Source organism: Nyctereutes procyonoides, unplaced genomic scaffold (genome assembly GCF_905146905.1).
Source record: "Nyctereutes procyonoides isolate TBG_1078 unplaced genomic scaffold, NYPRO_anot_genome, whole genome shotgun sequence".
In the NCBI taxonomy this organism is placed as follows: domain Eukaryota; kingdom Metazoa; phylum Chordata; class Mammalia; order Carnivora; family Canidae; genus Nyctereutes; species Nyctereutes procyonoides.
Genome location: NW_026575040.1, coordinates 27,330,010 through 27,342,364, shown reverse-complemented (window position 1 = coordinate 27,342,364; position 12,355 = coordinate 27,330,010). Strand labels below are relative to the sequence as shown.

Sequence of the window (12,355 nt, the reverse complement as noted above, 5' to 3'; positions counted from 1 at the left end):
ATGCTTGATGGAGTCATTGAGTTCTCCAAGTCCATTCTTATTATGAAATATTTCTCTCTTCCCTCTTCATCTTGATTGTTTTCCATTATTCTATCCTCCAGGCCACTTTTATGTTTCTCAGCTTCCTATAACCTATTTATTCCATTTATTGTATTTTTACTTTTATGGAGTTCTTTATCTATGTTATTTTTTATTTTTATTGGTTTTTTTTTTTCAGGTCCAACAGTGTTTATTGAATGTGAAGTCATCCCAGCCCCCTTTCATGGGGAAGACAGTCCAAGGAGAAATGTTAAATACCCACCTGCACACTCGCACACTCTCACACACTTGCGCACCTGCATGCTGCACACTCGTCCAAGCTCCAGCAGTGACACGTCGCACACCCTCTTCCCCCCAACCCCCTAAGCCAGAGGCACGGCTGTCAGGGGCAGTGCGGAGCTGGGGCTCCAGGATAGGTTCTAGCAGCAGCAGCCGGTCCCCCCAGCCCCCGCTCTCCACCCTGCCCCGCGCCTGCCCCCGGGGCCGCGGTGCCTAGGACATGAGTGACAACTCTTTCCCGCTCTGCCGCAGGTGCTTCTTGGCCGGGATCTCGTTCATGGCCTCTTCAATGGAGCGCGCGTCCCTCTTGTTGGCCACGGGCTAGCCGTAGGTCTTGTTGCCTGCAACATGTGGGCGGCGTCCTTGGCTGTCCCTTTGCGGATGAGGTGGTGTACTTGGTCTTTGTAGTCACTGGCAGGGCTCACCACCACCCCGCCCTGCTGTGCCGCCTCCTCCTCTTGCCGCTGGGCCAGCTCCTTCGGCTTCCGTTTTCCTCAGCCTTCTGGGGGTCCCATTCCTTGCCCCAGCGGTAGGAGTCCAGCTCCTCGTCTGACGGCACAAACTCCTTTTTGAAGATCATTATGTAAGCGACTCTGGTCATCTTCCTGGAAAGAGAAGGACATTAGGCCAGCCACTTCCACGACATTGTGTAGGATGCTCCTATCTTGTTCATCGGCTGAAACTTTTTCTTGATCTGCCCACTGTCTTGGATAAAATCCGATACCTCTTTCTCCTTCCGTTTACGAAACTCCACTTTCTGCTGTTTCTCTTGCTCCTGTAGTTTCTTCAGGTGCGCAGCCTGCTCTTGGGCCTTGCGCTGAAGACTCCTGGTCCCCGAGGCTGGGTGGCTTCTCCATGGAGCTCAGGATGGAGCCCAGTAGGTCCGCCCTCTTGGGAGTCATTTTTTATTTTTTTGATAAATGTCTCAGTGATGTCCTCCACCCTTTACTGAAATCCAATGAGTATCCTTATCATCATTACTTTAAATTCTCTAGGCATACTACATATTTCTGTTTTGCTTAATCTCTTGCTGTGATTTTGTGCTGTTCTTTAACTTGGAACACATTTCTTTGTCTTATCATTTTGTCTACCTCTCTGTTTCTCTGTGTTAGAAAAGTCAGCTATATCTGCTCTTGAAAGCAGTAGCTTTATGAAGAAGAGGTCCTACAGTACCATGCAGTGCAGTGTCCCTGTTAACCAGAACCTGGCACTTCAGAACAGTTGCCTATGTGTGTTGCTAGTATCCTGCTAGTGTGTCTGAGTCTACCTTTTATTTCAGGCCAGACACCTGAATCTACTCTCTGCTTGCTGTGGGCTGTGCTTGCTCTCTGTGGAGTTAGTGAGACCCAGGTAGGCAGGTTCTAGGGTATTGGAGCACAGAAAGGCTCAGAGGTAAGGCAGCAGTGAAAGCAAAATCTGTGCTGAGTCCAGGGCCTAGACTAGCAGGCTTTGAGTGCAAGAGTCCTCAGGAGAATGTGTGGTTTGAGTGCACTGCTAACAGGTTAGATAGTAATTTTCTGTATAGTGCTGCTTTCTGCAGATAGCCCTGTGTTTATGCAGAGGGATAAAGGAGGAAAATGGCATCCGTCAGCTCCTCTATTCCTGAGAAAGTCTCCCAAATGCTCTGAAGTCTGTATAAAGAGATCTCTCTCCTATTTGCCCTAGGAATTGTGCAAATTGTGGCTTCTATTTTGCCTTCCCTAGTCTGTTGTCTCTTAAGCACAAAGACCCAGCTATCAGTGGCACTCCTGGCTTAATCAGTGCTGAGTTAGATGACTTGTAAAGCTTCAAGCTCCAAGTCCCACTGGTTCTACAACCACATGGAATTCAGGCTTTCTGAATTTCAAAGCCAAACTTTGTGTGGTTTGTCTTGCCCATGTGAGCTCCCTGGTGCAAGGGACCATTTCTTTCCCCATTTCTTGGGCACAGCTCCTTCCTTCCTCTGGGCAACTCCCAACCACTTCTTCTGCCCTTCTTAACCTCTCAGATGTGACCTTTTCTCTGCATTTAGTTGTAGAGTTTGTTCTGCCAGCCTTTAGATTGCTCTCCAGCTTGTTTACATGGATGTGAGTAATTTCTAGTTATAAACATGGGACTGGGTGAGCTTAAGGTCCTCCTTTCTGCCATCTTCCCAAGCTCAATCACATTTCATAATTTTTAAATCAGTAGAAAACTAATAATAGAATATTTCACTTAAATTGATAAATAGTATTCAAAAACATGCAACAAGTAACATACAAATAATACCCAGAGCTTACTAAAATTTCTGCAAACAATGTCTGAAACATAATATCACACAAAGCATTTTTTAGGCTCACCTGATCAAATATCACAGGAGAGAGGGGTGGTTGGGACATCACAGAAATAAACTTCAAGTAATATAAATAGCATTAGGGTTTTAAACTTTAGCTTTAAAATAATTATACTTATTATGTTAATGAAGTAAATTATAAGATAGGAAATTAAACCAGAGAACCCATGTCATATAAAAATATTAATTGCAAAAATTAGGACTTAAATTACCAAAAGTAATGATGGGAATGTAGTATTTAGGTTTAAAAACAGATGAAATGTGGCAGATGAAAGGATTAATTAATTGATGATAATTCAATAGAATATATCACAGTAAGAATAGAGTTAGAAAGGTAAGACCAACTGAAAAAGAAGATAAGAGACTTCTGGGCCATAGTGAGAAGGTCTAAAATATCTGTAAAAAGAGTTTCAAAAGGAGGAAAAAGAAAGGATGGGGTAAAAACAATAGTTGAAATGATATTAGCCAAAAATTTTCCAAAACTGAAAAAAACAACTAGTTAGAGTTTTCAAGTAGCTCAAGAATTGTATAAGGAAAAATACAAATCAAACAAACCCAACACCACCAAGAAAAACTTAGGCAAACTACTAAAAACAAAAGAAAGAGAAGAAAGCAAGCAACCAAAGACAGAACAAGCATACTGCATACTATCTATAAAGAAGAACAATAAATTTGTGGCTTACTTTCCAATAAAAGTTACGGAAGTCAGAAAAATATGAAACAGTTTAAAGTGGTAAAAGAAAACAAATGTCAAATTAGATTTCTTTTTTTTAATAATAAATTTATTTTTTATTGGTGTTCAATTTGCCAACATACAGAATAACACCTAGTGCTCATCCCATCAAGTGCCCACCTTAGTGCCCGCCACCCAGTCACCCCACCCCCCCGCCCACCTCCCCTATCACCACCTCTAGTAGTGATAATGTTCTTCAAGAATATAGTCACATGAAAGTGCTATTCAGAAAAAAAAATGAAAGGACTCATCACTGGCTAAATCTTACTAAAAGTCTCCCTAAAGGTACAAAGCAAATTCTTCTGGCAAGGAGAAAAATCATGCTAAATGGAAGTGGAAAAAAAATTAAAAAGGAATGTAGAACAAATAAAATGGTATTTGGTACCATATAGGTAAATATGCAATACATACAAGTAAATATTGACTGTATTTGAAGGAAATGTTAATTTTATTGTTAAAAATTTATGTAAAATTAGAATATATGCCTTCAAAGCATATAATTTTGTAGGAAGACAGATGGACTTAAGCATTCTAAGATTATTGCTTTGTCAGCAAAGTTATAAACTCCTCAATTCATTTTGAGTTTTTTTTTAAAGATCTTACTTATTCACTCATGAGAGACACACACAGAGAGAGAGAGAGGCAGAGACACAGGCAGAGGGAGAAGCAGGCTCCATGCAAGGAGCCTGATGTGGGACTCAATCCCAGAACTCCAGGATCACACCCTGGGTCAAAGGCAGGTGCTAAACCGCTGAGCCACCCAGGGATCCCCTATTTTGAGTTTGAATAAGTCAAGAATGCATGTTATTAATAAAAGAATTATAAAAGTAAAATTGTATAATTTTAAAAATAAATTACTAACCCTGAAAGTGGAAGGGGAAAAAAATCAATATGGAGCAAAGAGAACAGATTTAAATTCAATTATCTCTGGGGTGCCTGACTGGCTCAGTCAGTAGAGCAGGAGACTCTTGATCTCAGGATTGTAAAAGTTTGAGCCCCATATTGGATGGACAGATTATCTGAAAATAAAATCATAAAATAAAATAAATTCAGTTAGCTCTACAATAATATGTAAATGGACTAAACATCAAATTGGATTTCAAAACGTTATACTGCACATAAGAGGCAGAATATATAAATTTAAGAATACATAAAAGTATAATTTGATCCAAAAGTGTATGGTATGAAATAGTAACCGAATGAATACCAGTTCAGCTGTACTAAGACACAGGACACATGGAGACAAAAACATATTTAAATATAAAAGTGAATGCAAAATAATAAAAGCTCACTCTTTCAGACAGACATTCTAAATCTATATGCATCTAATAACCCAAAGTCAGAAGTTATGAAATATAGAAATTCATTCATTTCATGGTAAATTAATACAATAGAAAAAAGTGTATACATGACTAGAAAATGTGAACAACCCAATTAAAAGATTCACTTAAACATACACCTCAAAATACATATATAGAATATCAGGATCAACAAAAGCCAGAATGCACATTCTTGTCACATGCACACAAACTACCAAACATAATAATGTCTTGAACATAAAGAAATCCTCAAAAATGTTTATTGATCAAAGTAGAATAAACAAGAAATCTGTAACAAAAACGATGTCTAGGAAACCCTAAGATGTTTGGAATGTAAGAATTGACTTCTAAATAACACAATGGCTAAAGTAGATAAGACAATGAGCATTAAGAAATATTTTAATTGAATGATAAATGAAATTTTACATGGAAAAATCCTTGAGATATACAACTAACTCAGTTCTTAGGAAAAAATTAGGGACTAAAATTCAAATGAAAGAAATAAAGCTTGGAAATTGATACAAGAATCCATTTTCAGCACACCAGGTAACTCAATTCATTAAGTGTCAGACTCTTGATTTTGTCTCACATCATGATTTCAGGGTAGTGGGGTAGAGCTCACACTAGCCTCCACACTCAATAGTAAATCTGTTTGAGATCCTCTCTCTTTACCTCCCTCGACTTCTCCCCACATTTGCATGTGCTCTGTAGAATAAATAAGTAAATATTTTTTAAAAAGAAGAATCCATTTCAAACAGCTTTTGAATACTAGAACATCAAATTCAAATAAGATTGATGAATGGAAATAATAAAACAACAGCAGGTATTAATGAAAAAGAAAAAATGTGTGCAATAGAGAAAATAGATACTTGTAAATACTGGATAATTGAGAAGACAAATATACTCAATAAGCCTCCAGCAAGACTAATGGAGAAAAAAAAAACATATTATGAATATGAAGAATGAAAAAAGAGACATTACAGCAATTCTACAAACATTAAAAAAATAAATAAAAGTAGACTCTAAAGAAATTTAGCCAAAAAGTGAAAAATTCCTTAAAATACACCACATACCAAAATTGGCATATGCACAAATAGTCTATTTTATTAAAGAAATCAAGATAGAGTTTAATATATTCCTATAATGAAGTATAAGGCCATGAAAGTTTCTTTTTAAGTTTCTTCAAAAATTTTAAAATGATATAACATTAATCTTCTCAAAACTCAAGACAATAAAAAAAGAGAGAGAGAGAGGATATTCCTCGTTTCGTTTTTTATGGCCATAATGAAATTGACATTAAAATCTGTAAAGCTGGAGGCATCACAACTCCAGGTTTCAAATTCTATTTCAAAGTTCTAGTGATCAAGACAGTTTATTACTGGCTCTATAAAACCCACACAGATCAGTGGAAAAGAACAGAACACCCAGAAAGAAAGCCACAACTATGCAGTAAATTAATCTTTTGCAGAGTACGAAAACAACTGCTCAAAACCTTTGGGATGCAGCAAAGGTGATCCTAAGAGGGAAGTATACAAGCAATACAAGCCTTTCTCAGGAAATAAGAAAAGTCTCAAATATATAACCTAATATTACACCTAAATGAGAAACAGAAAGAATAGCAAATAAAGCCAAAACAAAGTAGGAGACAAGAATTAATAAAGATTAGAGCATAAATCAATGAATCAGAAACCAAAAGAACAATAGAACAGATCAACTAAACTAGGAGCTGGTTATTCGAATGAATTAATAGGATTGATAAACCCTTAGCTAGACTTATCAAAAAAAAAAAAGAGAGAGAGAGCGAGAGAGAAAAGGACCCAAATTCATAACATCATGATTAAAAGAGGAGAGATACAACCAACACCAAAAAAATACAAACAATTATAAGAACATACTATGAACAACTATATGCCAACAAATTAGGCAATCTGGAAAAAATGGATGCATTCCTAGAGACATATAAACCACCAAACTGAAACAGGAAGAAATAGCAAACCTGCACAGATCCATAACCAGCAAGAAAATTGAAGCAGTAATTTTTTTTAAAAAAATCTCCCAACAAACAATAGTCTAGGGCCAGATGGTTTCCCAGGAGAATTCTACCAAATTTTAAAGAAGAACTAATATTTATTCTCCTGAAGCTATTTCAAAAAATAAAAAATGGAAAGAAGACCTCCAAACTAGTTCTATGAGACCAGCATCATCTTGATCCCAAAACCAGACAAAGACCCCACCAAAAAGGAGAACTATAGACCAATACCCCTGATGAACATGGATACCAAATGCTCACCAAGATTCTAGCCAACAGAATCCAACAGTAAATTCAAAGGCTTATTCACCACAACCAAGTGGGATTTATTCCTGGGCCGCAAGGATGGTTCAACATCAGCAACTCAATCCACATGATACAACACATGAATAAAAGGGACAAGAACCATATGATCCTCTCAACTGATGCAGAAGAAGCATCCTTTCTTGATTAAAACTTTCCATAGTGCAGGGATAGAAGGAACATAATATCATAAAAACTGTATACAAAAAGCCCACAATAAATATTTTCAAGGGGGAAAATTGAGAGCTTTTCCCTGAAGGTCAGGAACACAACAGAGATGTCCACTCTAACCACCATTGTTCAACACAGTACTACAAGTCCTAGCCTCAGCAATCAGACAACAAAAAAGAAAAAAAACAAACAAACATCCAAATCATCAAAGAAGAAGTCAAACTTTCACTCTTCCCAGATGACCTGATACGTATGCGGAAAACCCAAAAGACTCCAACCCAAAATTGCTAGAACTCATATAGGAATTCAGCAAAGTGTCAGGATATGGAATCAATATACAGAAATCAGTTGCATTTCTATACACTAACAAAGAAGAAAGATAAATTAAGGAAGAGGGAGGGGCAACATGGCGGAAGAGCAGGGTCCCCAAGTCACCTGTCCCCACCAAATTATCTAGATAACCTTCAAACCATCCTGAAAATTTACGAATTCGGCCTGAAATGTAAAGAGAGACCAGCTGGAATGCTACAGTGAGAGGAGTTCACGCTTCTATCAAGGTAGGAAGACGGGGAAAAAGAAATAAAGACACAAAAGGCCTCCGAGGGGGAGGGGCCCGCGAGGAGCCGGGCTGAGGCCGGGGCGAGTGTCCCCAGGACAGGAGAGCCCCGTCCCGGAGAAGCAGGAGCTGCACCAACCTTCCCGGGCGGGCGGAAAGGGGCTCGCAGGGAGTTGGAGCAGGACCCAGGAGGGCGGGGATGCCCTCGGGCTCCCGGGGACACTAACAGACACCTGCGAGCGCAGGAGAGTGCGCCGAGCTCCCTAAGGGCTGCAGCGCGCACGGCGGGACCGACTGGAGCAGCTCGGAGGGGCTCGGGAGCGGCTCCAGGGAGGGAGCTGCAGGGCGGGAGCGCGAATCCCACAGCGCAGGCCTCGGAGCACAGGGCGCCGGGACACAGCCCAGGATCCGGCCTCCCCCGGGACAGGCAGAGGCCGGGAGGGCCCAGGACAGCGAAGACGCTCCTGCCCCGAGCTGAGCAGATCAGCGGCCCCGCCCCGGAGCCTCCAGGCCCTGCGGACGGAGAGCCGAGAGCCCCGAGCCCCGTAGTTCCTGCGGAGGCTGAATCCAGGCTTCCAGAGCTGCCATAGCAACTGCGACTGTTCCACCTGGGGCCCCACGGGGTAAACAACCCCCGCTGAGCCCTGCAGCAGGCAGGGGCAGAGCAGCTCCCCCAAGTGCTAACACCTGAAAATCAGCACAGCAGGCCCCTCCCCCAGAAGAATAGCTAGAGGGACCAGTGATACTCCCCCGTGTTCCAATACAACTTGTTTTTGGGCACTCTGCACTGAGCAAAATGACTAGAAGGAAAACCTCACTTCAAAAGAAAGAATCAGAAACAGCCCTCTCTCCCACAGAGTTACAAAATCTGGATTACACTTCAATGTCAGAAAGCCAATTCAGAAGCACTATTCTACAGCTACTGGTGGCTCTAGAAAAAAGCATTAAGGACTCACGAGACTTCATGACTGCAGAATTTAGATCCAATCAGGCAGAAATTAAAAATCAATTGAATGAGATGCAATCCAAACTAGAAGTCCTAACGACGAGGGTTAACGAGGTGGAAGAACGAGTGAGTGACATAGAAGACAAGTTAATGGCAAACAGGGAAACTGAGGAAAAAAGAGACAAACAATTAAGGGACCATGAAGACAGATTAAGGCAAATAAATGACACTCTAAGGAAGAAAAACCTACGTTTAATTGGGGTTCCCGAGGGCGCCGAAAGGGACAGAGGGCCAGAATATGTATTTGAACAAATCCTAGCTGAAAACTTTCCCAATCTGGGAAGGGAAACAGGCATTCAGATCCAGGAAATAGAGAGATCCCCCCCTAAAATCAATAAAAACCGTTCAACACCTCGACATCTAATAGTGAAGCTTGCAAATTCCAAAGATAAAGAGAAGATCCTTAAAGCAGCAAGAGACAAGAAGTCCCTGACTTTCATGGGGAGGAATATTAGGGTAACAGCAGACCTCTCCACAGAGACCTGGCAGGCCAGAAAGGGCTGGCAGGATATATTCAGGGTCCTAAATGAGAAGAACATGCAACCAAGAATACTTTATCCAGCAAGGCTCTCATTCAAAATGGAAGGAGAGATAAAGAGCTTCCAAGACAGGCAGGAACTGAAAGAATATGTGACCTCCAAACCAGCTCTGCAAGAAATTTTAAGGGGGACTCTTAAAACTCCCCTTTAAGAAGAAGTTCAAGTAACTCGGAACATGAATGGGCTTAACGACCCCATCAAAAGGCGCAGAGTTTCAGACTGGATAAAAAAACAGGACCCATCTATTTGCTGTCTACAAGAGACTCATTTTAGACAGAAGGACACCTACAACCTGAAAATAAAAGGTTGGAGAACCATTGGTAAATGGTTCAAATGGTTCTCAAGATATACCCTAAAAACTACAGAACACTTCTGAAAGAAATTGAGGAAGACACAAAGAGATGGAAAAATATTCCATGCTCATGGATTGGCAGAATTAATATTGTGAAAATGTCAATGTTACCCAGGGCAATTTACACATATAATGCAATCCCTATCAAAATACCATGGACTTTCTTCAGAGACTTAGAACAAATCATTTTAAGATTTGTGTGGAATCAGAAAAGACCCCGAACAGCCAGGGGAATTTTAAAAAAAAGAAAACCATATCTGGGGGCATCACAATGCCAGATTTCAGGTTGTACTACAAAGCTGTGTTCATCAAGACAGTGTGGTACTGGCACAAAAACAGACATATAGATCAATGGAACAGAACAGAGAACCCAGAAGTGGACCCTGAACTTTATGCTCAACTAATATACGATAAAGGAGGAAAGACGATCCACTAGAAGAAAGACAGTCTCTTCAATAAATGGTGCTGGGAAAATTGGACATCCACATGTAGAAGAATGAAACTGGACCACTCTCTTGCACCATACACAAAGATAAACTCAAAATGGATGAAAGATCTAAATGTGAGACAAGATTCCATCAAAATCCCAGAGAAGAACTCAGGCAACACCCTTTTTGAACTTGGCCACAGTAACCGGAGAAGGACAAACAGTGTATGTTCTCATTCATTTGGGGAATATGAATAATAGCGAAAGGGAATATAAGGGAAGGGAGAAGAAATGTGTGAGAAATATCAGAAAGGGAGACAGAACATAAAGACTTCTAACTCTGGGAAATGAACTAGGGGTGGTGGAGGGGGAGGAGGGTGGGGGGTGGGGGTGAATGGGTGACGGGCACTGAGGGGTACACTTGACGGGATGAGCACTGGGTGTTATTCTGTATGTTGGTAAATTGAACACCAATAAAAATTAATTTATAAAAAAAAAAAAGAAAAAAAAAGAAAGATAAATTAAGGAATCAATCCCATTTACCACTGCATCAAAAACCATAAGATACCTAGGAATAAAACTAATCAAAGGGGTCAAGGATCTGTCGTCTGAAAACTATAGAACACTTATGAAATAAATTGATGAAGACACAAAGAAATGGAAATCATTCCACACTCACGTATTAGAAACACATATTGTTACAATGTCTATGCTACCAGAACAAATATTGTTATAATGTCTATGCTACCCAAAGCAATTGATACATTCAGTGCATTCCCTATTAAAATATCATCAACATATTTTTTCACAGGATCAAAAAAAAGAATCCTAAAATTTGTATGGAACCAGAAAAGACCCCCCAAATAGGCAAAGGAAGGTTGAAAATGAAAACCAAAGCTGGTGGCATCACAATTCTGGGCTTCAAGCTATATTACAAAGCTGTGATCATCAAGACAATATGGTACTAACAACAGCAACAACAAAAAAAAACAGACACATACATCCGTAGAATAGAATACAGAACCAAAAATGGACCCTCAACTCTATGGTCAACTAATCTTTGATAAACTACCAAAGAATATCCAATGGAAAAAAAGACAGTGTCTTCAACAAATGATGCAGGGAAAATTGGACACCACATGCAGAAGAATGAAACTGGACCATCATATACAAAGATAAACTCAAAATGGATGAAAGACCTAAATGTGAAACAGGAGTCCATCAAAATCCTAGAGGAGAACACAACCTCTTTGATCTCAGCCACAGCAACAACTTGCTAGACACATCTCCAAAGGCAAGGGAAACAAAAGCAAAAATGAACTATTGGGACTTCATTGAGATAAGGCACTTTTGCACAGCAAAGGAAACAGTCAACAAAACCAAGAGACAACTGAATGAATGGGAGAAGATATCTGCAAATTGACATATCAGATAAAGGGCTAGTATCTCAAATCTCCAGACATTTCTCCAAAGAAGACATTCAAATGAACAATAGACACATGAAAAAGTGCTCAAAATCATCTGGCATCAAGAAAACACAAATCAAAACCACAGGAGATACCACCTCACACCAGTCAGAATGGCTAAAATCGACAATTCAGGAAACAACAGATGTTGGTGAGGATGTGGAGAAAGGCGAATCCTCTTACACTGTTGGTGGGAATGCAAGCTGGTGCAGCCACTCTGGAAAACAGTATAGAGTTTCCTCAAGATGTTAAAATTATAGCTACCCTACTACCCATCAATTTCACTACTAGGTATTTATCCCAGAAATACTGATGCAGTGAAATGGCAGGACACCTGTACCCCAATGTTTATAGCAATAATGTCCACAATAGCCAAACTATGGAAAGAGCCCAGGTGCCCATCGACAGATGGATAAAGCAGATGTGATGTGTATGTGTATATATATATACATGTTACTCATCCATCAAAAAAGAGAAAGAAAGAAATCTTGCCATTTGCAATGACATGGATAGAACTACAGGGTATTATGCTAGAAAAATAACTCCATCAGAGAAAAGCAATTATATGATTTCATTCATATGTGGAATTTAACAAACACAACAGAGAAGCAGGGAAAAAGGAGAGAAAAATAAAACAAGATAAAATCCAAGAGGGAGACAAACGATAAAATACGAACAATTTGTGTTATCCCATGAGGACTAGTTCAGGTCAACATTTAAAGATAGTAAGAATGCAATTCACTATAGTAACAGAAACAAAGTTATGAAATCATTTCAACATACCATAAAGCTTTCTTTTGTTTTTGTCTATTTTTTATTGGAGTT

General features: G+C 39.8%; 1 pseudogene; it reads right to left on the bottom strand.

Moving 5' to 3' along the window:
• Positions 1-531: 531 nt before the first annotated feature.
• On the bottom strand, positions 532-1,220 carry LOC129506272 (sperm-associated antigen 7-like; annotated as a pseudogene).
• Between the last annotated feature and the right edge of the window lie 11,135 nt (positions 1,221-12,355).